The 25,792-nt window shown below is 41.3% G+C and overlaps 1 long non-coding RNA gene across 2 annotated transcripts; it reads left to right on the forward strand.

The window, feature by feature from the left end:
* The first annotated feature begins 224 nt into the window (after positions 1–224).
* Positions 225–4,644, forward strand: LOC133721112 (uncharacterized). 2 transcript variants are annotated; one of them, XR_009852065.1, is made up of 7 exons: positions 225–813; positions 1,044–1,113; positions 1,370–1,484; positions 2,276–2,438; positions 2,666–2,740; positions 3,755–3,804; positions 4,325–4,644. It is a non-coding gene; the product is annotated as an uncharacterized LOC133721112 (long non-coding RNA). The 2 variants fall into 2 exon arrangements; XR_009852066.1 differs by having other exon boundaries at positions 1,375–1,484.
* Positions 4,645–25,792: the final 21,148 nt, after the last annotated feature.

A 25,792-nucleotide genomic window follows, 5' to 3' on the forward strand; every position in this document is an offset into this window, starting at 1 on the left:
GGGCCGGGCCGGGCTTTTAGCCCTCAGGGCCGGCGGGCCTCCATCGGCCCACTTGATCCGCGGGCTTTTTGATGAGGCCTAAGTTTACCAAACACTTTGCCACTGTTTTTGTCACTGACAGCACTTAAAAAAAGCCAGTTTATCAAATACTCAGCTACTTTGCTTTTCAGCTACTTATTCTCAGAAATAAGCAGAAGCCAGCTTTTCTGAAAAGCTCAGCCATACCAAACATAGCCATACAAAGCCTCTCGACCCTACCTCGATCCTCTCTCTTGAATAGCCTCCCCGAAACGCCTCGATCTCTCTCTTGTGAATCTCTCAGTCTTCCTCGAAAGCTCTCTATCTCGTGAAACCTCTCTCAGCCCTCTGTCCCCAGTTTCCAATTCCTCACTTAATTTCAACTCTCTAAATCCCTAAATCCCTAAATCCTCCACCTTCACGGGGAGCTGACTACGATGGCCTCGATTCTCAAGCCGTCCAATAGGGTGAGATGGGAAGACGATGGCGACTAGTAGTAGCGGCGGCGGTGTTTTGTTGGCCTTTCTGGAGAGGCAGAGGGCTAACTTCAACAATGTTTTGAGAGAGATGAGTATTTTCGCTACTCAGGCGATTGTAACGCCCAATTCTGTGCTCAGTGAAGAGGCCTTCAAGGGGCTAGGGGAGTTTTTGAAGGAGGAACTGGACTCGGAGTCGGAGAGTGAGGTGGTTGAGCCGGCTAATGAAGACGAGTTGGCTCTTTTGAAATTGTGCTTGCCTCAGCGACTTGCGGATAGCTTTGAGAGGCGTGGCATTTCTTCGCTTTTTCCCATTCAGGTAGTCTCTTATCCCTTTGAAGTTGTGTTCTTTACATCAAGAGCTTGCTCTAATTTAATCCGAGTCGGAATTATCCTTTAGATTATGTGTTGTTTGTGTGTAAAAGTTGTCTGCAGATGAAAATAATTGGCACATGTTCATATAGTGTTGAATTTTGTTTACACTCATATAGGTATGTAATGTTGTGTATATGAAATGCTGATTTGCGACTATCTGTGTAATATCTTCAGAGTTGATGATGACTGCTGAGGATGTAATGAATTGAGCAATTACTGATTGATATCTTAACCAGATTTCACTGTAAGTAACCTTCTATGCGAGTGCCTTAACAATAAGTAAACCTTCTTTCTTTGCTGTGGGACCTTTGGTCCTGCTGGTGCTTTGTTCTAGTTTCAATCGAGAGCTCTGTAGCTTCTTAATATGTAGTGCACCAAAGTATGTGCACACCTAGTGTTTGTGGAAATGCTTGTATATGAACATTTCACTGCATTTCAATTGTTATGCTTGTGTGGACTTGTGTGTATGTAGTATTTACTTTCTGCTTGGTTCAACTCAGTCCAGCAGGGAATGCTGTCTACTCAGCAGAACTTCTTCATTCAACAGGGCCACCTCCAGAAGGGCTTTGTCGTCTGCCTCACCTAATTCACCTGCATCACAGTCCAAACCCGCCGGTATGTACTAGCTTTTCTCTTCCTTCCTTTTCGAAATTTGATGCTTTTTTGGTCAAGTTTTAATTGATGTGTTTGTTTTGGATTTTTGTGTTATGATTAATGGAATTGAGAGGAAATGATACTGAAGCTGTGTTTTAGTTAATCTAGAATTTTGGAGTCTAGTGCTTTTCGTTGTCCATAGTTGATTAGGTTGGCAGCAATTTACCCCAAAGGCAGTTTCTTGACACCTTTTGTGGCTTTCTTTCTTTGTTTTGTTTCATTTCTAATGAGATGGACTGGATATTGGATCCAACTATTACCTTTTGTGGCTTTCTTTCTTTTTTTGTTTTGTTTTGTAGTTCATTTCTAAGGAATTGAAAGGTGCCATATTTGCATTGGCCTCGCTTCAAGGCCATCTATTAATGGCTTCTGGTCCTAAAATTATTTAACACAAGTGGACTAGTAGTGATCTGACCAGTATTGCATTCTTTTTTTAGAGAGAATATGGGGGGTTTGTGGTGATAGAACGGGAAATGGGGGTAATTTCAGTATGATCCTTTTGTTGGAAAAAGTAGTAATTCAGAAAAGCTTTTCCTTTTTTTCACAGAGGTGATATATGATGTGGGAGAATGAGTCATGAATGTTTGTCATTTTGGAATGAAATCTGGATTGAAAAATAGTGGAGGATGGAGTAACAGATTTTGGCCTCTTATTACTTTATTCTTGATGAGTCATGTGGGAGTGTCTGTCTCTTTTCTTTGTTTGATTTCATACCAGTTTAAGTGTTTGTTCTGTGCTTTGTTCTTGTGTAGAATTGTGAAGTCAATTGAAAGTAATTGTTCTGTTAAGAACTTGATAGATTGCCGGTAAGCTGATGGTATCTTGAAAAACCCAAGAACGGGAACAACTGTATATGCCATTGAAGATATGTTCCGCTAGCTCAATGGTGAAACAGAAAGCGACCACCTTCCGGAGGTAATTAATTAGAAACTTTTCAATTAAACTTGAGATTGGTATGAGATAGTTAAACTTGAATTGGTATGAGATAGTTAAACTTGAGATTAGTAGCCAAAGTCACCATGCAGTTTTGTTTTCTTATCTGCATTTTTTGTTGGGCATACATGGTATGTATGAGTAAACACTAATTCATTCATATTCACTTGTTTTCTTATCTTTTCCTTTCTTGTTTGTAACTGCTGCAGGTTGTAACAGGTCTGCTAATAGCCGAAGTTAATGTAAATACCATGTCTGAACTCGGTTCTGGTGGTGTATCACTGGTACTTAATTCTTTCTCTTCTTTACTCGAGAACTGTCTTCAGTTTGCACCAGTGCATATACTACTCCCTATCTATACATTATATTTTGGATTGCACAAACATATGTTATATCTACGAGAGAATACAGAATCAAATTCTGTCTGAAGAATGATAGCACAACAATAATATTGCTTTAATATTACCATCTGTCACCCTATGCTTGTTTTCTATTAGTTTAATTTTTATTTGTCAGCATCATATGCTGTTTTGTGATTTGGAATCCTGCATATGATGGTGCATATACCATCTTCCCTGTGATATTTTGGTCACTTGCACATGAGAGCAATACTGATTTACTACCTCATTAGGCACATTAAACTAAATCAATGCAGCGGAACTTTAAACCATACGTGCTATTTCTTTATCATCTAGACCTGATAGGAGAAGTTGGGAAATAACTATTTTCTTCTTCCTTTCATCAACACCGTCCTACTATGATATCCTCATCTGTATCTCTCATATGCATGGGATTCTAAAAGATAGTAAATTAATAAACTACTGAACATAGATAGAAGTAGATTAATAGACTACTGAAGATAGATAGAAGTGGAGTGAGAAGCCTCCCCTTGTAAGACAAGCTTTCTTACTATCTCAGTCTCTTTCTTACTAGCTCTTCAATTTCCCTATGTTTTGAAACTATTCAAGTAGATGACACTTGGGCTTACATATTTTCCGTCCTAAAAAGCTAGGAGAAAAGAAAAGGCTCTGACCACTTTCAATAAATTACACACATGTTGTGTCCAGAAAGATAAAAGCCATATTCCTTCTATCTCTTCCAATTGATAGCCCCTCCATCATGTTATTACCTCCTTAATGTTGCGTATACATCTAGTCCTAACAGTTTAGGTTCCAAAATATTATAATCATTCTCTGTATATCGTATTGTTTACAATTGTCTCTTACCAAGAACAAATATAAGGCTAACAACTCCATAACATTTGGAACCTAATATAGTTGTCTTGTGACTGACTTCAGGTATCCATGGCAATGAGGACTGTTGGTAATGTGGGAGTTCAAATTGCTTGGTAGGTTAACATTTGTTATTATCTCTCTCTCTCCTAGCCACTATTGATATATTCCAAGTTTATTTGTACTTGTTTAGCTGTACACCTGCTGGTGTTTGACAGTTGAAAATAGAGAGGTCTGTTTGGTTAGTGAGAAAAGAAAAGGAGATTATTATTATCATATTTTGAACGATTTGCTTTGGGTGCTCTAAGCCTTATCTTCAACAATATCGTTCAACTAACAGGGACAATGAAGCCCATCTGGGTGTGAATTGTACTGAGCTTCTTCTAAGTGTTTCATATTGATCTCTTTCATTAGAATGGGGCTCAATTATTATTTTTGCATCGACAATTTGATCCTGGGAATGGGACTGTTTTCGTACTCTCTAGCTTTGATTTACTTAGATATTTGTTTATGCTTCAATGGGTCTGCAAATGATTTGGAGTTTTGTTCTGGCATTGTTAGATGCATATTCCTTGATGAAAAAGAAGGCCCTCCACAACAATGTATTCTCATCCAATTAATGAATTTATTGTGCAGGAAGCATATCAGAATGACACAAGACCTTGTGAACGCTGTGGTTTGATCACTCCATATAAAGTTATTTGGACAACGTGAAAGGCTCACGTTCCGAAACTTCCGAAACCCAAGTTTTATGTAAACATTGCGCAAAGGTTCAAACTTGCCTCATGTTGAAAGTTTTATCAACTTCGAAGTCAAACTTTGTCATTGTAATTGTATTCATATGTAGCTAGTTAGGAATGGTATGTTGTTTGGTACATTATTTAGTTACTTAAATGTATGGACGTTTGAAAAATGGTACTTGAATGATATGGAATAGAGTACTGTGTATGTGGTAATTATTGTCCAATACTAAGTCATACAACACAATACAAAACAATGTGTTGTATGACTGTAAAAGAGTTCAAAATTAAGCTTCTCCTACAACAGTAATTGGTTATTAGCCAATTTGATTACAATATTCACACCACAGTTAACCAAATATAGTTGTTGTGTGAACTAACAACCAACAACAAAAGATGAACGTGGTGTTGATATAGACACCCAATGCCCACTTTGTGACGAAGAAGTTGAAACTCCTCTCCATGCAATTCGTGACTGTCCCCATGCTACAAGTTTGATTCAGGGTGCCAATATTCCCCTTGTTTCGGCCCCTTCCACTGTAGCAGATTGGCTCACAGTTGTTTCAGCGACATCTCCTCATCATTTTGCCTCTTTGTTGATGATTTTGTGGGCTACTTGGAGGAATAGAAATGCTAAAGTTTGGGGAGGTGATTTTAAGCAGGCCTCAGAGATTGTCCCAATGTCATTGGGTTGGTTGGCAGAATTTAAAGCAGCTCGCATTACTACCCGGTTGGGATTGGCAGCTCGTCCAGTACCCAAATGGTCGAAACCACCAGTTGGCTTTGTGAAGTTGAATGTTGACGCTGCTTTTGATCAGACCTTGTGTCGTACGGGTTTAGGTGGGGTGTTCCGAGATCATGTAGGGACTTTTCTTCATGGGTTTCAAAATTCTGTTACAATTGCTCAATCAGCTAGACATGCCGAGCTATTAGCATTGATACTGGGAGTGCAGTTGGCCATTGATAATCATCTTACACCTTTGATTGTGGAGTCGGACTGCCTGGACTTGGTGTCAGCATTGTCCTCATCTTCATTGGATTGTTCGGAGCTGGGTTTTTTGCTGGTAGACCTGCGAGCTTTGTTACATGAAGCATTGGATGCTCGTGTGCTCAAGGTAGCTAGGCAGGCCAATAGTGTGGCCCATATTTTGGCGCAGGAGGCCAAGCATGATGATTTTCAGATAGATTATTTCTCAGATATTCCTCCGTCTGTGGAGGCTAGTTTAATCAATGATTGTAATGATGCTTCATCAATGAATTAGTCTTTCATTCCCCTAAAAAAAAAAAAACTAACAACAAAAGAAAACAAAATTCTGTTGTGTGAGATTCATAACGCACAACAGAAATAAAATCATCTATGTTGTCTGAGTGAATCAACAGACAAGGGAGATAATTTCAGTTTGGTTGTGTGTTACCTATCTCAGACAACAAAGAAAGAATTATAGATGTTGTGTGTTATTAATCTCAGACAACAAAGAATCAGTTATATCTGTTGTGTGTTATTGATCTCAAACAACAAAGAATGAATTATAGTTATTGTGTGTTATGAATCTCAGACAACAAAGAAAGAGTTATGGCAAATAGAATAAACATTCAATTGGCTGACATCGAAGTGTGAATGATTAATCCTTTCTCTGGATGGAATATCTTGCACATCCCTCCCTGCATTAGGACTGCTAAACCTCTCTCCTGTAACTACCCCACACTGAGAAGATTGTTTTTCAACTCCAGAACATAGTAGACTTCTGTTATGACATGATTGATACCCTTAAAATGAAGCTTCACACTCCTTCCCATCACATTCATTTTGGAATTGTTTCCAAGCTTTACTAAGTGTCTGAAACCAACATTCAACTCATGAAACATCTTCTTATCACCACACATGTGGTTTGAGCATCCGGAGTCTATAAACCGTGCATCCTCTCTATTAACACTGTGTTCCTCTACATATGTCATCAATGCCAGTTCTTCTTTCTCATTCGGCTCCACACATGCACCTTCTATGTAACTCTCACACAACTCCACATGAGACATAAGTAACATAGTCTCCTCCTCTTCCATTTCTGCATAGTTGACCTCCTTTTCCAAACCTGGACATTCATACTGAAAATGTCCAAGTTTGTGACACCTATAACATTCAACAGTGGCTCGATACTGTTTAATAAGGCAACTACCAAAAGTCAATTATCCATGCCCCAATTTGTGTGTATTTTAGTGAAAATAATTTTTAGACAGGAATATAATGTGGCCTCATACGGATTCATACTTCTTAACTTATTAATCGATGTTAAAAATTGAGAATTAGCACCCTTTATAACTCAAATCCTAATTGATATTATCTACCACCCTTGTTGATTTTCATTCAAGATCATGATCCAATCCATATTTTCTAGGTTGTGAAAATTAAGATAAATAGTTAAAGGTGCTGGTGAAATTACAATAAAATTATAATTTCTATATAAGAAACTCGTTGACAAAAGACTGAGGCGCGGGTATCTCGGTCTCTTTAAGGAGATTCAAGTCCTTTGCGGAACAATGCCGGTGCACCAGAAATCTCCTGACTTGTCCCCTCCAGGATACAACAGCCCAACAACAAGTTGTGTGGCTCACACCAATCTGCACAAATTGGAGGAACCCAAAGCTCCACCAAAAGAACACCTTTCTTTGGCCAAAATACACACAAGACACTTTGGGGGATTTTGGAAAGAAAGTTGATGGGTGAATAGTAGTGTTTCGTAATAGTATTACGTAAAAAGCAAGGATATGTTTGATCATGCAACAAATGGTGCTATTTATAGGCTCTTAGGACACTCCTTACAATTAATAAGGTAGTAACCAAAAGCCATAGGTTACAAGAATTAAAAACCAAAATAAATCAAAATAAAACACCATGAGTTACAAAATAAAATTCAAAATAAATTTTGAATTTAAACACACAAATAAATTCAGAAATTAAACACAAAATAAATTCACCCAAATTTAATTTCAATAATAAAATATTAAAATGTAACAACATTCCCCCACTCATTTTAATATTTTAAAAATAAATATAAACCAAAGTTACTGGCCAAAGACGAACCACTATGCATCATGAAGGTGTGCTCTGCATTGAACCTTCACTTAGTGAAACAGCAATCCCTACTCCAGAGTTGATAGTGGTCTCAGACTTGAACTACAACTGCTTAAGGGAAAATAAGAACTACTTGTAAGACCTCGGAAATTTGTTATTAATTCCTAAATGTTTCCTGGGATTAATAAAGAGTTCGTTTATACGATTTCGTGGTTCCAGGGTGGAGTGGAATTATTTTCGGACGAATAATTATTCGAAGTGCACGTTTTAGGGGGTTCACAAAGGTTGACTTTTTATACGTTGGGATTCTTCGAGAACTTCCTTCACGAAAGTTGTAGAGCGCGTCGATACGAGTTCGTGGACATGTGGAACGCGAAAATCAGAGTTCGTATGAAGAAGTTATGACCTTTGGAAAAAGTTTCCATTTTGGTTAAATAGGAAAAAAAATCAGAAAAATCTGAAGTTTCCGAAAAGGGAAACTTTTTCTCTCTCTTCGGTCCCGACCCCAGTTCGCCCCCTCACCTTTGCCGGCGTCGTTCTTCCTCCTCCGGCCACCTTTTGCTTCGATTCCAAAGGGAATCCTGCTCTCCTCAGTCCCCTCTTGAGGTATGTGGAAGAATTGGAGCATGAAACGAGTTGTGGAGGGCGGTGCAAGGCCGGGAAGTTTGGCGGCGGCGATGCTTCGAACCCAGATTGGAGATCACGTTTCCGGCCACCATAGCCGGTGATTCTTGAGGGCTTTTGCAGCCCATAGGACGTTGATGCTTCCCTCAAAGCGGCTTGCAACGATTCAAAGTGTGGAGGTCGAATTTTGAAGATTGTGATTCTAGAGTTCATCGGTTTTCAAAACTTACGAGGTAAATTCCGGCCAAATGGCTTTGATTCTGACTTTGTGCTAGTTATGAATGTTTCAATTGGAGTTGAGATGAAGAACTTTGATGTTGGAAGTTTTGTCAAATTTTGACTTTGGTTTGGTGGCGGTGTCACCACTGTGGTGGTGGTTTCCGGCGGCTTCCGGCCACCTCTGGGGCAGTTTCTGCTTCTCAGTAGGATCTACTCGTCGATACGAGCATTTCGATATATAGTTTGTAATTTTTGGAAATCGTATGAGCATGTTATGAATTTTCCAAGTTTTAGGGTTTTCGGTTTGGTCGGTTTTCGATCCGTGAGGATTCGGCCGTCCAATTGACTTGTAGTTTTGTTATATTGATCGTATAAGTATTCCGGAGGCCTCGGGTGGTCTCGGATGAAGTTTCGCATTGATTAGCATTACTTTTGGGGATTTTAGTACAACGGGGGTTTGAACTTTAATCGTTTTCGATCCGTATACTAAGTTGTGATGCATTTTACTTAGGTGATTGATGGAGTGTGTTCTGTACTTTGTCTCGGCTGTAAGAGAAGACGCAGTGGGATTTAGAGGTGAGTAAATCTCACGGTGTTTCGGTTGATAAAGTAGTTATGTTTTAATTTAGTATATTTAATTGTTAGCATGAAAAATCATATTTATCAAAATTAATTATTTGTTTTAAAATATATGAACTTGATCGACAACTGTTCATGGGTAAGTTAAAACAAGGTTTTGATATAAAATGATTTTTGAGAAGTATAATTTATAAAACTATAGTTGGTATTAGTGGTCATTCCTGCGTGAATGATTACGTATATATATATTTACGTGAAATATATATATATATATATATAGATGGTGTGACATTGTGATGTGCGTATGAACTGTGAATTATTCAGAATGTGGTTTTGTGCGTTTACTCTTTGTGGAAAATTCGTTATATCAGGGGCTTGTTGATTTGTCGTGTTGAAAGAGTAATTGAGTTGGGGTAACATTTTGAGTCATGTGGGATTCTTTGTAAATGTTGCTGATCCTCGGATCTGGAGTCACTGTGGGTGACCGTTTACTGATCTTCGGATCTGGAGTCACTGTGGGTGACCGTTTGCTGATCTTCGGATCTGGAGTCTCTTCGGATCTGGAGTCACTGTGGGTGACCGTTTTCTGATCTTCGGATCTGGAGTTTATTTGGAGTTGATGGGTGATCATCTACTTTAGTCAAAGTCGATGGGTGGACATCGACTAACGACTTTAGTTTGGAGTTGATGGGTGATTATTGACTTTAGTGTGAGTTGTTTGACTTCTTCATTTATTTTCCTTTTCCTTCTAATTGTTGAATTTTATGTAATCTCCTGAACTAAGTTATATGCAGGGATTACTGTCTTTTGAATTGTTTGTTTAATGTAATCTCCTGAACTAAGTTATATGCAGGGATTACTGTCTTTTGAATTGTTTGTTTAATGTAATCTCCTGAACTAAGTTATATGCAGGGATTACTGTCTTTTGAATTGTTTGTTTAATGTAATCTCCTGAACTAAGTTATATGCAGGGATTACCGTTTTTTGTATTGTTTGTTTTAATGTAAATTTCGGAACTAAACTCTATGCAGGGATTTATATGATTTCTATTGTTTGTTTTTAATGTGATCTCCTGAACTAAGTTTCCATGCAGGGATTACTGATTTTACTTAATTCAATTGTAAGTGCGGTTGTGGTTTGAGACTTGTAGTGAGTTGTGAATGAGTTGTGAGGTCATCGTTTTGACAAATGCTTTATGTTGAGGGGAAGTGAATGTGATTGTGCCGTTGAGGCAAAGGAATAGTGATCTAATAGATTGTGGGGACGTAAAATGAATTGAGAGACAGAGCATGTGGGTTTTTAGTTGGGTTGAAATTGTTGAGCATGTTATTGATTAATTTGAACTTGACGTTTTGTTGTGATAATTGCATATTGTTTTGTTAAGCTAAGATGGTGAAAGCATGTATTTTGTGGAATTAAATATTGTTGCTTTAATTATCTCACGAGCTGAGAAATTATAAGCATGAGTGACGTGAGTTACTTTAATTGAGTTTACTCATACGGGCTGAAAAGCTTACCGGGTTTGTTGTTTACATTCCCGGTGCACTATTCTATGGTGTAGGGGTTATTGTGCAGGTTAGAATATCGGGTGATCGTTATCGAAGCTGAGGTGGACTTTCCGTCACGTGGTGTAGAAGGGCGCTTATACTTGTAGTCTTCCGCTGTTTAGTGAGTTGGTGAGAGTGGTTACACGTTGAATTGATATTCAGTTTAATTTGTAAACTATTGTAATGTAATATGTGACTCTAAAGAACGAGTCGGTATTGACATTGTGAGTTTAGTTTGTTTGTTGCTTAGTGACTTGATACACATTTACGCAAGCGTACGTATCATTGTCAAGATAGGGAAATATTAAGCCCAAAGTTTATCGTACCACGGGGATTAGTGGCTAACCCACAATCCTTGGGTAGTCGGAACTAAAGTCACTAAGCAAACAAAAGCAAAAGAAAAGGAAAATAAATAAAAATGCTATTCTAAGGCACCAAGCCCTAGCAATGCTCGGCTTTAATTTTCACCAAAGCCTAATCAAAACTAAGAGCCTAATGATGGTTATTTACAATGAGGTAGAAATTGTCATTTGAAATTGTGATTTTAATTTTCTAATAATTAAATTGCAAGAATTTAAACGAAAGGTTTAGTCAACAACTAAATTAAATAAAGAAAAAAAAAGTAAGAAATGAAAATTAGGTCACTAGGATATCCTCCTAGCCAAATTTAATGCATAAATATATTCCGACAATGGTCAAACAATACATATTGGCATCAAGAACCGTACCCAAGGCTTTTCAAGGCTCATGGGTCATTAGATTCCTTAAAGGGTATTCCTACTCCGGATCAAGGGCCGTAGAAACTCAATTGGGACAATCTAGAGCCTTGTTAGGGCCTCTAGTTGCACCAAAAGGCGAAGAGTCCTAGAATCAAGGTTCTCAAGCTAGCCAATACGGCAATCGAAATTGGTATTGTAACTAACCATGTTCTAAACAAGTGTCCTAGCCATAAATTAGAGAAGTGATTAGATCCCCTAATTTGTTCTAGACATGCTCATCTATATATTCAAGAGTTAATCAAGCTCCTAATCATATATATAAGCCAAATATTATAGAATAGAACATATGCCAAATACAAAATTGAAAACCCATTAAATCAAAACATATTTATTACATTAAATCCATGCTAGGGCTCAAACCCTAGCTTCCTAGATAGACTACTCACAACCCATCAACAACAAGATACATCAATTACAATAAATTAAAGAGAGTAAGGTAAAGAGAATGGAGAAGTTACAAGGACAAACCACAATTGCTATGGAGCAAATATGACAAGCCTTGATTTATGGCTTCTCACTTTTACCCAAGTTTAAATCTTGATGCTCCTTGATAAATTGATGAAGATTTGTTTGTGAGGATGTGAGAAAAGAAAAAGAAAATGAAAGAGGAAGAGATTGGGAGAGAACAGCCCTAAGGGCTGCCTCTTTGGTTGTGCGGCGCTGTTGTTCGTCTCTGTAGGGTTCTCTCAAGTGTAGGTAAGAGGAAAGGATTAAATAGAAAGCCGGTGCCCGGTGGTGTGCTGCTAAAAGCAAAACCTTGATGACGTGGCGGCGTGTGTATGGCTAGGAGAGAATAGGAGATAAAGTTGATGGATGCGTGCAGATGATTGAAGAAGCCAATTAAGCAATTATGCTTATGCTGCACGTGGGCTTTTGGTTCAAAATAAAGGAGGTTACTTGATCAATTAGGTAATTAATCACTTGATTAATTAACTTAATTAATCAAGCTGCATTTTTTTTTCTCTTCAGTTTCCTCAATGCTCATCCGCATGTTGTTTAGCTACCCTCATGACCTTGACCCTAGTTGACCGGCGTCGCCAATTTCGTCATTTTGTCGAAAACTCTAATTTGCTCCAATTTTGCCTCATTTTGTCTTGTTTCTGCAATTCCGCTTATTTTCTACAAAATAAATAAAAATTAATTAATTACATATTAATTGACATGGGGATTTGCTTATTTATACTGTTTTAGATATAATTATACGCATATAAATGCGTATAATCACTTAGTTTAAATGAAAAAATTTCTATGTGTGTTTTCTTGTGTTTGTTCTCGCGCTTCAGATTTGAATTTACTTATTCTAAATTCGGGGCGTGACACTACTCCTCACACATAATAATTTAGGTGTTAATATGAGCTTTATTAGCCAGCAAGTTACGACCTTGTGCTTATCCCGGTTTTCATGAGTGTATTTCAAGAATAAGCCCAATTCTCATAGAGAGCGGCCCCACTCTCACACTCATATAGGTAAAATCCGTCAAGGATGCTCTTGTAACTATGACATCCCACTCATATGAGCTACAGATTTTATTAAGAGTTTTAAGTAAACTCAACCTTCATATACGTTACAAGATTAATGCACTTACATCATAGGGATGAGTAAGAAAATATAGTGCATTTTTCTTACGGCTGCCTTATGATTCGTTTTTCCCATTGAACCCAGTTTTTAGGATCTCTAATCACCGGGTTGGGTGTCCTCATATATGGCTCATGACGATATGGGCTTCAATCCCATCCCCCTCGATGTATTCCAGACTTTTTCTCTTGCCAAGCCCTTAGTTAAAGGATCTGCAAGATTATCACATGATTTAACATAATTCACATTAATAATTCCATCACTCAAATATGATCTCACAGTACTGTGCTTTCTTCTTATAGGTCTGGATTTACAATTATAATAACGGTTATTTACTCTACCAATAGCTGCAGTGCTATCACAATGAATCAAAATAGGTGGTATAGGTTTTTCCCACAAGGGAATTTCATGCAATAAATCTCTCAACCAATTTGCTTCTTCACTTGCTGAAGCTAGAGCAATAAGTTCAGCCTCCATGGTTGAATTAGAGATTATTGTTTGCTTCTTTGATTTCCAACAAATAGCACATCCACCTAATGTAAAAATATAACCAGTGGTAGAGAGAGAATCACCTGACAGAGTATTCCAATCGGCATCACAAAAGCCTTCAAGTACAGCAGGATATTTTTTATAAAATAATCCATAATTTTTAGTACCAAGCAAATATTTCATAACACGCTCAATTGCATGCCAATGTTCTCTACCTAGTTTACTTGTGAACCTGCTAAGTACTCCAACTACATATGCAATGTCAGGTCTAGTGCAGTCAGTTGCATAGCGCAAACTGCTAATTATACTAGCATATTCCTTTTGGTTAATCACATCATTTTCACTTTCAACAGGAAATAAGTGAACACTAGAATCAAAAGGATTAGACACATGCTTGTGGCTAACATAATCATATTTCTTCAAAATTTTCTCAATATAATGTGATTGATCAAGAAAAATACCATCACATGTTTTTGTTATTTTCATGCCCAAAATAACATTAGCCTCACCAAGATCTTTCATATCAAAATTAGTCTTAAGCATAGTTTTGGTCTCATCAATCACATGCAAATTTGAGCCAAAAATTAAGAGATCATCCACATAGAGGCTAATAATAACATGTGAATTTTTCCAAGATTTATAATATATGCACTTGTCACATTCATTTTATTTATAACCATTTTCAATCATGCAGGAATCAAATTTTTCATGCCACTGTTTAGGAGCCTGCTTTAAACCATAAAGGGATTTAGATAACTTACATACCTTGTGCTCTTGACCAGGTTCTATAAAACCTTCTGGTTGGTCCATATAGATCTCTTCATTTAAATCACCATTTAGAAAAGCTGTTTTCACATCCATTTGATGAATAATCAAATCATGAATTGCAGCAATAGCAATCAATAATCTAATGGATGTAATCCTTGTAACCGGAGAAAAAGTATCAAAAAAGTCTAGATCAGCTTTTTGCTTAAAACCTTTAGCAACAAGTCTAGCTTTATATTTGTCTATACTTCCATCCGGTTTGAGCTTTTTCCTAAGGACCCATTTACATCCAATGGTTTTAAACCCTGTTGGTAAATCTACTAATTTCCAAGTATTATTAGAAATAGAGACTCCATTTCATCATTCACAGCCTCTTTCCAGAAAATTGCATCTGGTGATGATAAAGCTTCATGCAAAGAAATAAGATTTTCCTCAATATTTTAAACATAATAGTCAGGGCCAAAATCTTTTTCAACTCTAGCTCTCTTACTTCTTCTAGGTTCATTTTCATTAGTTTCTTGTATATGCAAATTAGAAGAAGAAGAACTAGGTTGTGTAAAAATATTTTCTCTAGATTCTTGACCCCTACTATTTTTCGATTTAAAAGGAAATTTTTCTTCATGAAAAATTGCATCACTAGATTCAATCACAACATGATTTTCAACATCAAGAAATCTATAGGCTGTACTATTTAAAGCATATCCAACGAAAGCACAAGTAGTAGCTCTAGCACCCAATTTTGGTCTTTTAGGGTCAGTTAACCTCACAAAGGCTAGACAACCCCAAACTCTAAGATAACCCAAATTTGGTTTATGCCCCTTCCACACCTCAAAATGTGTAATTTTTGTATTTTTATGTGGCACTCTATTCAACACATAACAAGCAGTTAAAACTGCTTCACCCCAAAGATTAGAGGAAGCACCTGAATCAATCAACATGGCATTTGTTAACTCAATCAAAGTTCTATTTTTTCTTTCTGCCACACCATTAGATGCAGGTGAATAAGGTGGAGTAACTTCATGAATCACTCCTAAAGATTGAACAAAACAATTGAATTCAGAAGAATCATATTCTCTCCCTCTATCACTTCGGAGCCTTTTAATTTTTCTACCACATTGATTTTCAACCTCAAGGAGGAACTCTTTAAATTTGGCAAAAGCATCACTTTTATTTTTCAACAAATAGACATAAGCATATTTAGAACAATCATCAATAAAAGTGATAAAATACTTGTTACCTCCACGAGTTAAAATTCCCTCAAATTCACACAAGTCTGTATGAATTAATTCCAGTAGCTCGGTATGCCTTTCAACATTTTTGTGAGGCCTTCTAGTAATTTTTGCTTTACTGCAAGTCTCACATTTTTCAAAATCTTTTTGTACTGAAGGAATTAAACCCAAGCTACTCATGATTCCCACATATCTACTATTTATATGACATAAACGTGCATGCCAAAAATTCAAAGAAGAGAGCATATAAATTGAAGTGGATGCTTTATTATTATTCTCAACATTCAATTTGAACATGCCATCACAAGCATACCTTTGCCCACAAATACACATTTTTTGGTGATCACATATTGGTCAGATTCCATAGTTTGTTTAAAACCAGCCTTATTAAGAAGATAACTAGACATCAAACTTTTTCTCATGGAGGGTGTATGCAACACATCTTTCAAAATTAGCACCCTACCAGAAGTAAATTTGAGTTCCACCTCACCAGTTCCAAGCACATGAGTAGTATGTGAATCTCCAAGCATAACCGTTTTGGGCTCCTTAAAAGGAGTGTATTTCTTGAATCAATCTTTATCATAGCAGATGTGCCTATTAGCACCACAATCTGCCCACCATCCTTCAACACTTTGAACCATATTTACATCAATTATCATTGCCACATATGGTTCTTCAGTGACGTGAGCTTGAGGAACAGCCTCACGTTTTCGATAATTGCAATTTCGAGCAATATGCCCACTTTTGCCACAAACATAACAACAAGTATATTGTTGCTTATTTTCTGGGGGCCGTGACCACTTACCCAATTTCAGCTTCAAAATTGGCCGCTTACTCCACTAAGAGTTTTTTAACCTCATTTACCCAATTAAGTGTTAAATGACAATTGCAACCTTCAATTAATTAAAAAATTACAGGTTCACTCTCTCTCCTCTATCTCTCTCTGCAGCTGCTGCCGATCTCTCTCTCTCTCCTCTATCTCTCTCTGACCGATCTCTCTCGCTGGGACTTGCGGCCGGTGCTGGGATTGGTGCTGCATGATGAGTGGCTGGGTAGATCGATATCTGGAGGAGCACTGGTGTCCGGCGGCGATGCGTGCAGAGGCGCTGGGCAGAGCACGCTAGGCAGCGGGGGCAGGGGGCTGAGAGGTGGCGGGTGGGCTGCTACGTCGTCGCCGATCTGGGTGCTGCGATGGTGGGGGGCTGAAAAATCCGATCTGGGTGCGGCAACGGTGCAAAGGAGTCGTCGTTGAGGTCGAGATCAGGTCTCAAGGACAGCGTGGAGATCAATTGCTCTGGTCCTGCTGTTGGGTGCGGAGATCAATTTCTCTTGGCTGGGTGCGGTGAGGCCGGCGGCCAAAACAATTTTTTTTTTTTTTTTTGGGATGGCGGCAGAAAAGAAGAAATATTTTTCCTTCTTAGGTTTTTTTTTTTTTTTTTGACAGAAAGAAACTAGAAAACTAGAGTTTATTTTCTTGGCTATTGGCTCTGAGCGTACTGATAACGTATAAAGTAATATGAGTATTGGGAGGCAATAATATGAGTATTGGGGGGCAATAATATGCATATAAATTGATCAAATGTGCATGTAGTGTATTCATTTTGGTTTTGGGAGTTTATGCAATTCACTGGAGTGCAATAATATGATTATTGGAGGCAATAATACTACAAAAAATAATTGCAATGGCCACCGCAGTTAGCGTCGGCGCAAAAATGTCGTCGCCATTGGTCATAGATTTGCTACGGGAAACAAGGCGTCGCAAAAATAAAAATTAGTTTGCGACGGCAAAGGAGAGCCGTAGCATATATGCTACACATGGTTAGCGTCGGTACTCAATTGCCGTCGCCAAAGCTCTTATATTTGCTACGGCAAAGCATGTAGTCGCAAAAGTATAATAGGTCTGCGTCAGTAGTATGATGCCGTCGCTAAAATCACTTGGCTTTGCTACTACGAACGTCTTCCGTCGTATGATTCATTCTTTATTTGCTGCTAAGCGACGTCATCTCCTTCTTTCGAGCATCAAAAACATCGACATCTCCATTATTAGCTTCACTTCTCGATCTCATTGTTTGATGCGGAAACCAGTTGGCTTGCAAACTGTCTCTTTTGAGCATGTGCGCAGGCGTGCCAGCATCGTGGGGTGCAGTCATCAGGGGAGTCCCTTGACCTGACTTCTTCTTTAAGCGTTGTGGACGAGGAGAGTACCAACCTCGCCACAAGGTTCTTCTCTATGCCTTCCAAGAAAGGACTTCTTGCCTTACGGATAAGGACTTTGGGTGTGATCTCTTCGCGTCACTGAATCGATACTCAACGTTGTAGGTTGAGCAGAGCAATCACTGGGAAGTTTGGAGAAAGCACAGGGTTTGCTAAAGCATGACTTTAGCTTCGCTGGGATGCGAGGGCGTTACCCTTGCTTCGCTGGTAGTATCGGTGGCAGTGGTACTGGCAGTCGGCTCTTGGAGAGACTAGGACTGGAAGTACGGTCGCCGGGTTTCAACGAGGTTGAAGGTTCGCTCCGGGGGAGGCTTTGTAATCGCTAGGATTGATTGATTTGAGAGAGGTCATTTATTCATCCTTGAAACCTCGTATTTATACCTAGGGTCTCGACTGTTCCTTACCACATAAGGATTATTGACTGAAGTTTCCTATTCAATCTCTGCTACTTGATTCCAATAAGGTTTCGTTTTCCTTATGGATCACTGAATGGGCGAAGCTGTAACCCAAACCCAAGTAGGCTTATTTTTGGGCCGCAGGTATCGGCCCGCTGCATTAAATCCACTAAAGGATCTTGCCAAAATTACTTTTGGGCTCAAACATTGCCCCCCAGGCCCCGATATCAGGCCCGCGAAAATATAACTGATTGAAGGGGACTAAAACGACACGCCTTTTGCTTGAAACGATATCATTAATGAGGGTTGCGTCCTCTCGCTTGCTAAAACGCCTTTCTATCGTATCCCTTTCTATCGTATCGTTTCCCTCACAAAATTTCTTATTTAAATCTGCAGCCACTTCAGACTTGTCACATCAGAAACTCTTTTAGTCTCCTAAACCCAGAAACCCTCTTACTGCCAACATCCTCCTCACAGAAACCCAGAAATGGCTCCCCCAAAGAAGATAGTCATCGATGAAGAAGAAGAACTGAACGAACAGGCTGCCCACTCTTGGGGAACCAGCGTCGGTGCCCGCATTCATATCCACACCACTATCCAGAGACCCCTACTCCTCCGATTCCCAAACCACCATGTCGGATTGGGTCCAGCGCCGCGAGACTCTATTCCGGCCGACGCCATCGCCTTTTATGGCATGCCCATTCGTCGACTCATCCCAGTCCTACGAAGGACTCCTGGGGATTTCAACAGTTGGGGTGCCCAGAACCATAGAGCAAAAATAGGGCACTGGCCATCCTCCATCAGCGCGACGGAGCTTTCCTGGTATCGCTAAGCGCGAGCACGAGATCTGGCTTGCTGGAACGCGGCAGGTATCACTCACACTATTGATCTTTGTTTCCGTCTTTCGCTCGGTGGCAATCGTTCACCTCTCGCTGCTTTTCTCTGTTTTTGGAACACCGCCACAAACACCTTTGATTTTCGATTTGGCCAAATGAGTATCACATTATTGGACATTCTCACCATCACTGGCCTTCCCATTGATGGTGAGCCCTATTTGCATGGTCAATTCGACTCTGTCACGTTCACTTCAACCATGGCCCAACACGGTCGCAGCGCTCAAAGCGGCTCCTATCCACGGTGGCTGTCTTATTACCGCCGGGAGCACAATGCGTCTGGCGGAATTGCCTTCTTAGAGTACTGGCTCTGTAAGTTCATCTTTTGTACTTCCTCCAGTAAGCCCACTGGCGCCTGGACTCTTCTGGCAACGGCCCTCTACAACGGCCGCCGTGTTGGGCGCCCTCTATCGCACTCTGTACCAGGCCACCATGCATCCCTTTGAGACTAGCATCTCTGGCCCCTTTTGGATCCTTGACTTCTGGATTCAAACCTATTTCCTATATTTTCGTCGCGACGACATCCCGTTGATTCCACCGGCTGACCAACTCTTGGGTCAATGGCTCAGTCGCGAGGAAAAGTACACTTCTCCTCCTTATTCCGAGTGTTTCACATATCTGTACTTCCTGCACGAAATGCCTTACTGCGACCTAGTGCTGGGTAGAAGATTCCCAACTCCGCTTGAAAACGGATTCCTCCCTGGCGCTCCTCGCTACTGCGATCGCGCGCGCTTGGCTTTCCGCCGCGCGATATCTTGTTTAGACATTAGGATTGCTGCTGACGAACTCAGTTACGAGCTTTACGCTCCTAACCATTTCACTCGCCAATTCGGCCTCATCCAATTAGTGCCATTCCCTCTGTATGATGCCTTTCTGGGCCTCTGCCAGCACAAAGCATGCTTGCACTAGTTGATCTTCCTGATGGGACTGAAAAAGGATATGAGGAATGGTGGAAAGAAGTTTCTGTCAACTGCTGGATACAACGGTATGATGAACTCTTCGCGACCATCTTTGAGGAACTGAGATACCCCTACGCTGCTGACATTGAGCTACTTGCTCGATTCCCTGAAGACGCTGCACAATCTCTGCCTCGTCGCGGGCCCCGTGCCGAGCCCAAGCTGGTATCGTGATTCGCTAGCCCCCTCAAGAGGTAAGTATCTTGGCTTATATTTTGTTTCCTCTTTCATTTTTTTCCTTTCCACTCAAACTTTGCCGCACCAGGGAAATGTGCCACCTTCTGGCAGTCGCGCCGTTAATGCTTCCCCAGCCGCTGACCAGTCCGGGAAGCAAAAGGCATTGGTGACAGAACCTGAAGTTGAAGATTCTTCTTCTGATGATGATGACCCGCAAACAGTAAGGATTTTCTTGTTTTAACTCCTCCATGCTTTCTTTCCCAATCAAATCTAATCCTTCGCCCCTGGCAGATCGCCGCTATCTTGGCCCGAAAGCGCAGTCGCTCTGATCCTCGAACTGATCCATGGGTGGAAGATGAACCACTCGCTGATCGACTAGTAAGACACAAGCACACTCAGTGCATGTTGGAATCTTCTTTTCATTCCGTGCGACCATATAACAATCCTCGTTTGCAGGTTCGTCATAGGTCCTCAAGACAAACTGGGGAAGGGTCCTCAGCTGCTGGTGAAGGCACATCCGCTTCCTAGGCCCAAGCGCCAACTGGTTCCATTAATCCTCCGCCTCCTGTTGGGATGGCAAACAATTTGCAGTTGGTCCCGGTCCCAGTGCAGATCATAGATGATAGCTCGCCTGAGGTCGAAGAAAGAATGCCTCTTCCAGCTGCCCCTCACGAAGAAACAAACTCAACACCTGCTCGGGAACAGATAGTGCCGGATTCGGTTCCAGTCTCTGGCGAAGTTAATCCAGAGCCAGTGCTAGCAGTCGTTCTGCGTGAGCCCCCCGATCGAGGAGGTACCCTTCTTAACCAACTGTTTTATCGTTACTTCCGGGCTTAATTATTCTGACAATATCTCCTTTTAGGATCCAAATGCCATTCCAAACGAGGACGTGGCAGCCGAAGAGATAGCGGCTGAGGCTGAGGATCCTGCTGAGCCTGCTCTCAATGTGGTTGGTCAGGAACCTGCCCTCCATGCCCCCCAAGTCATTGGAGCCGGGGAAATAGGAGAACCTCCTGAACCAGTGCCAGAGGCAATACCTGTCGTGGAGCTTCTTGAGGCCCCTATCGCTGAGTAACCAACTCCGTCCACTTTAGAACGGTTAGCTCGTGTGCTCGAAGTGACCCCACCTGGGTTGTAGATGATGCCAGAAAAGGTCTTCGTCGCCTCCTGGGCCCTGATATTCTGATTCCTGGCGCGCCCGCGAGAGTTTTGGAGTATTTGAGGGCACTTCTCCGCGAGGGTGCCATTACTGAAGACCAATTTCAAGAGGTCGACCAACTGCTGCAAGATCTCCCCCAAGGGCTTAATGAGAGAGCGGTCGCGAACGCGCAAGCTAGGCAGACAAAAACACACTACCAGACCCTTACTCAACAAACGGACACTGTGCGTGATTTCTTGGGTGACCAGGCTAATCTCATCAGGGATCTGATGCTCGAGAGGAACCATCTGAGGTCCCAGATTCAGGCTCTTCAGGCCCGATTAACTGATGTCACTGCTAGGCTTGCCCATGCGGAGCCTCAATTAGAACAACCCCTTGCTGCCTTCGAGATGGTGTCCCAAAAACTGGCCCAAGCTCGTGTAGCAGCCCAACAAGCCGCACAAGCTGCTGCGGATGCTAGCTTTCAACTAGACGAACTTTTCCTTCGCTTGACTCATGCAGGCCGAAGACTTTTGGGCCTCTAGTACTCTAGTACCAGGCCCATTTTGTATGAACATTATTATTATTATTAATTTAAATATTTAGCCCACATCGCTTGGCCCAAATATACATACGCTCAAGTTTTCGAGCAGTTCGGCGTTCAATTTGCCTTGATTGCTTTTGAAACTGTTTGAAAAGATAATCTCGAAACGAAGCGGTTACCTCCTTGAAGACTACCCCGCTTCCCACGCGTTTTCAATTACCTTCATTTCCGAGATCCTAGCATTCAATTCCATCGATACTCTTATTGATGGCGTTGAAAATATTTCAACTGCCCATCGCACGGTTGAGGCCACTGAGATTGGTCCTATAAATACCTGTACTTTGGAGAAGAAAAAACTCAAGCAAATATGGTTTTCCTAGTAATAGTTTCACAAGCCCTACTTCTCTTCCTTCTGTTTCTGAAATCCTCTCCTCACGATCTCAGCCTTAACCCCAAATCCTTAGGTTTTATGGCTTAATTAATCTCAATACCTGGGTAGGACTTATGGCCTAATCTCAGGTCCAGCCGCATGTCTTTGGTCTCTGGAACTCCGGATGGGATTTCCCGATTTCAGTTAGACTGAAGAACACGCGGCGCTCCTAACGCGGAAGAACGAGATTCTGAGGGATCCCTCTCCTCAGATTTCTCGCGTGGAGCAGGAGGGAGAAGGGCGGAAGGCCACTCGAGGCCGGTCGTTCTTCTTCCGCAGCCTACCTTCGGGGTCTGACTGTCAGACTTCTGTTTTTCCCCTGGAGGTAGATGTGGTTGTGATTCGCGCTCTCTCTGAATACCATCTCCATCCCTGAGGGTAACCCACTAGAATGGCTGGGATGGATTATTTCCTTCCCTCTTCCTCTGGTACAGACTATAGAAGCTGCGACTCAGATCAGATGAGGGATGTGGGTGAAGAGAGGGAGAGCATGCATGATCATAGCACAGCCCCCCTTGTCGCCACAAGATCCAGAAATTCTAAGCAGATCTGCAACTCTTATGATTTTTAAGCCACTTTTGGCCTTGTAAACCGTAAATGTAATTGTTTCGATTTGTACTGCTTCTGGCCGCAAAGCCACTTTATGAATGAAAGTTTCTGAGTATTTTTGCAAAAATTGTTATAAAATAAGGCCTCTTGTATAGGCCATTACATATATTCGTAACACATATTGTTAAGGAAGAATGGAAAAAAGTAAGTTACAACACAACAGAATTTGAAATTGAAATTGTTATAAGGCCTCCACGAAGGCCTGGATGTATAGAATTTTGCCCCCTAGTGTTCGTAGGTGAAGCAAATACATGAGACTAAGGCCACAGGAAAGGCCTGAATATGAATGGATGATGGAAGCCGATGAAGACTATGGTTGCCCCCCTGTCTGGGAAGAAGGTTGATCCGGTGGATCCTCGAATTCCCAAACACTAGGGTAATATTTCTTCAGGAACTGCCCGTTGATGGGATTGCGATGGATGGCGTCGTCCAAATCTTTGAGGTGAAAGGCCCTGCGCTCCAGAATGTGGTGAACAACAAAGGGTCATTCCCATTACGGAGTCCATTTACCGCGACAGGTCAATTTCTCGCCAAAGGGAAAAACAGCTTTCCAAACAAGGTCACCCTCTTTGAAACTACGGCCACGCGTCCGCTTATCATAGGCGCGGGCGATACGCTGTTTTTCCATCACTAAATTATCCAAAGCCGCTAAGCGCTGCTCGCTCAGGTCTTCGTGCTCTTGCCACATCGCCTGGACATAATCTTCACCGATCAAGTGATGCTGATCTTGGACGCGCAAGGATTGAACGTTGAGTTCTAAGGGTAAAACTGCGTCATGACCAAACATTAGTGCATAGCGTGTTGTAGCAGTGGGATTCCTCTTGGAGGTGCGATAAGCCCATAGTGTCTCATACAACGTGTTGTGCCACTGGCAAGGGTTTTCAACAAGCATCTTCTTTAGAAGGGTGATAATAATCTTGTTACTGGCCTCCGCTTGACCGTTGGACTGAGCATAATATGGAGTGCTGTGGATGAACTGGATGCCCAATTCGTTGACAAGGTTCTCTACCTCACCGCCCATGAATGCTGCCCCCCTGTCTGAGACAAGCACTTCAGGGATACCAAACCTGCAGATGATGTTATGAAAAATGAATTGGCGAATGGTGGCACCTGAAGCCTCTTTCAAAGGCTCAGCTTCAACCCATTTGGTGAAGAAATCAGTGGCCACAATGATGAACTTGTGTTGGAGGGAGGAATGAGGGTGAATCATCCCAATCAAGTCCAATGCCCAGCCTCGTGCAGGCCAAGGCTTAATAATAGGTTGCATGGGAATATTGGGAATGTGTTGCACTGGACCATGTGCCTGGCAATCTTGGCATCCTTTCGCGAACGTGATACAGTCCTTCAAAATGCTGGGCCAATAATACCCATGTCTTCTGATGAGCCAACGCATTTTAGGGCCCGCTTGATGGGCTCCACATACTCCCGCGTTTGCTTCGCCCATTAAGCGCTTTGCTTCGCGGCCATAGACACATCGGAAGTCTATGCCATCTTCCCCACGTCGTCGTAACTCATCGCCTCTGAGAAAGTAATTTAAGGCAAGAAAACGAATCTTCCTGTCTGATGTAGGACCTGGTTGCTTGAGGTAATCGATCAATGGAATGCGCCAATCGACGTCAATAGGCGCAAGGATCTCGATGACTGGATCGTCAGGCGGGTCAGGCCGCGCGATCCACGAAGGCAGCTTGCGACGCTCAACTTTCAGAATGCGCTCGCGAACCCCATACTTCAATGTAATGCTTGTAGCCAGTTGCGCTCGCGAGGTATGTACTCCAAATCCGCGTCATCAAATTGATCCAGAAGCTCAATGGCGCGATTCAAATATGGTACGAGCGAACAGCTTGCACACCTGTACTTCTCTTGAAGCTGATTTATCACGAGCAGAGAGTCGCCGAGTACCTGAACGTCCCTTACTCCCAATTCCAGTAAGACTTCTAGGCCAATAATAAGGGCCTCATACTCTGCTTGGTTATTTGTGCACTTAAACTCCAATTGGAAATAATAAGAGAAACGATCACCCGCTGGGTTTTCCAGAACAATCCCCGCCCCTGCTAATGTTTCTGTTCTTGAGCCATCAAAAAATAATACCCAGGGTTGCAAGGAGATGGTGGCTTGATACCATATGGCGTACTCTGGAATGCGCGCCAAATCTGGTCAAGTTGTGGTGGCGGTCGCTATCTCTAATTCCTTCACTGTGGGGATATCCAACATAGGGTGATGTGCCAGAAAGTCTGCGATAGCCTGTCCCTTCACTGCTTTCTGTGGAACGTATTGTAGCGAGAATTCTGATAGGGCCAATACCCACTTGCCAATGCGACCTCTCAGAATAGGTCGCAACAACATGTACTTAACCAGGTCAGTTTGAGCAATGATGCATGTAGTAAAGGATAACATGTGTTGAGATAAAAAAAATTACATTGTTCCATTTTTACTTGAACCACAGATTACGTAGCCTTCCGATCAATTATTACGGATAGACTCCTTGTGGTATGAAGTCCCTACATAAACAAATCAAATGAAGAGGAAATGACAAAATAAGAAAGATGATCAGCTAGTGTTCTTATCCACATCAAACTTGATTATCAAATTTGGAAGATTATGATAAGATGTGTGACGTGAAACATGCATGCACCATTTAAAATTCAAATTCATTTGACTAGTCATGCTATATAGATGCTCTGGGGATAAAAGGATCAACTTGGTTTACTAAGGTTCAAATTCAAATAAGAGTCTAAACCTGATCCGATCACCACGGACGTGGCCATATAATTTAAACAGTATTGAAGCCACGAAGGGGGAGAGGCACAAAGCAAGAAATACAGAGAGCAAGAGGGGAATAAAAGTAGCAATCAAACCCAAAGCTCCATCGCGATCGAAGCCAAACTTTGAGAGAGAAGCTCAGGTATACATGATGTTCTTGTCTTTCATTACTGAGATCTCTCAATGTGCAGGGAAAAGCACCGATCCATCGATTAAGCTTGCTGCAAACAAATGAGAGGCTGTTCATGAACAACCTCCTGCTAGTTTCTTTGTCCGATGCATTAAGATGAATATGGTCGTTCATGAACGGCCAGAGTCTTAATGCAATCTTATCTGCTGCAATTTCTAAGCATTGGAACAAATGGTCGTTC

Source organism: Rosa rugosa, chromosome 7, assembly GCF_958449725.1.
Source record: "Rosa rugosa chromosome 7, drRosRugo1.1, whole genome shotgun sequence".
In the NCBI taxonomy this organism is placed as follows: Eukaryota; Viridiplantae; Streptophyta; class Magnoliopsida; order Rosales; family Rosaceae; genus Rosa; species Rosa rugosa.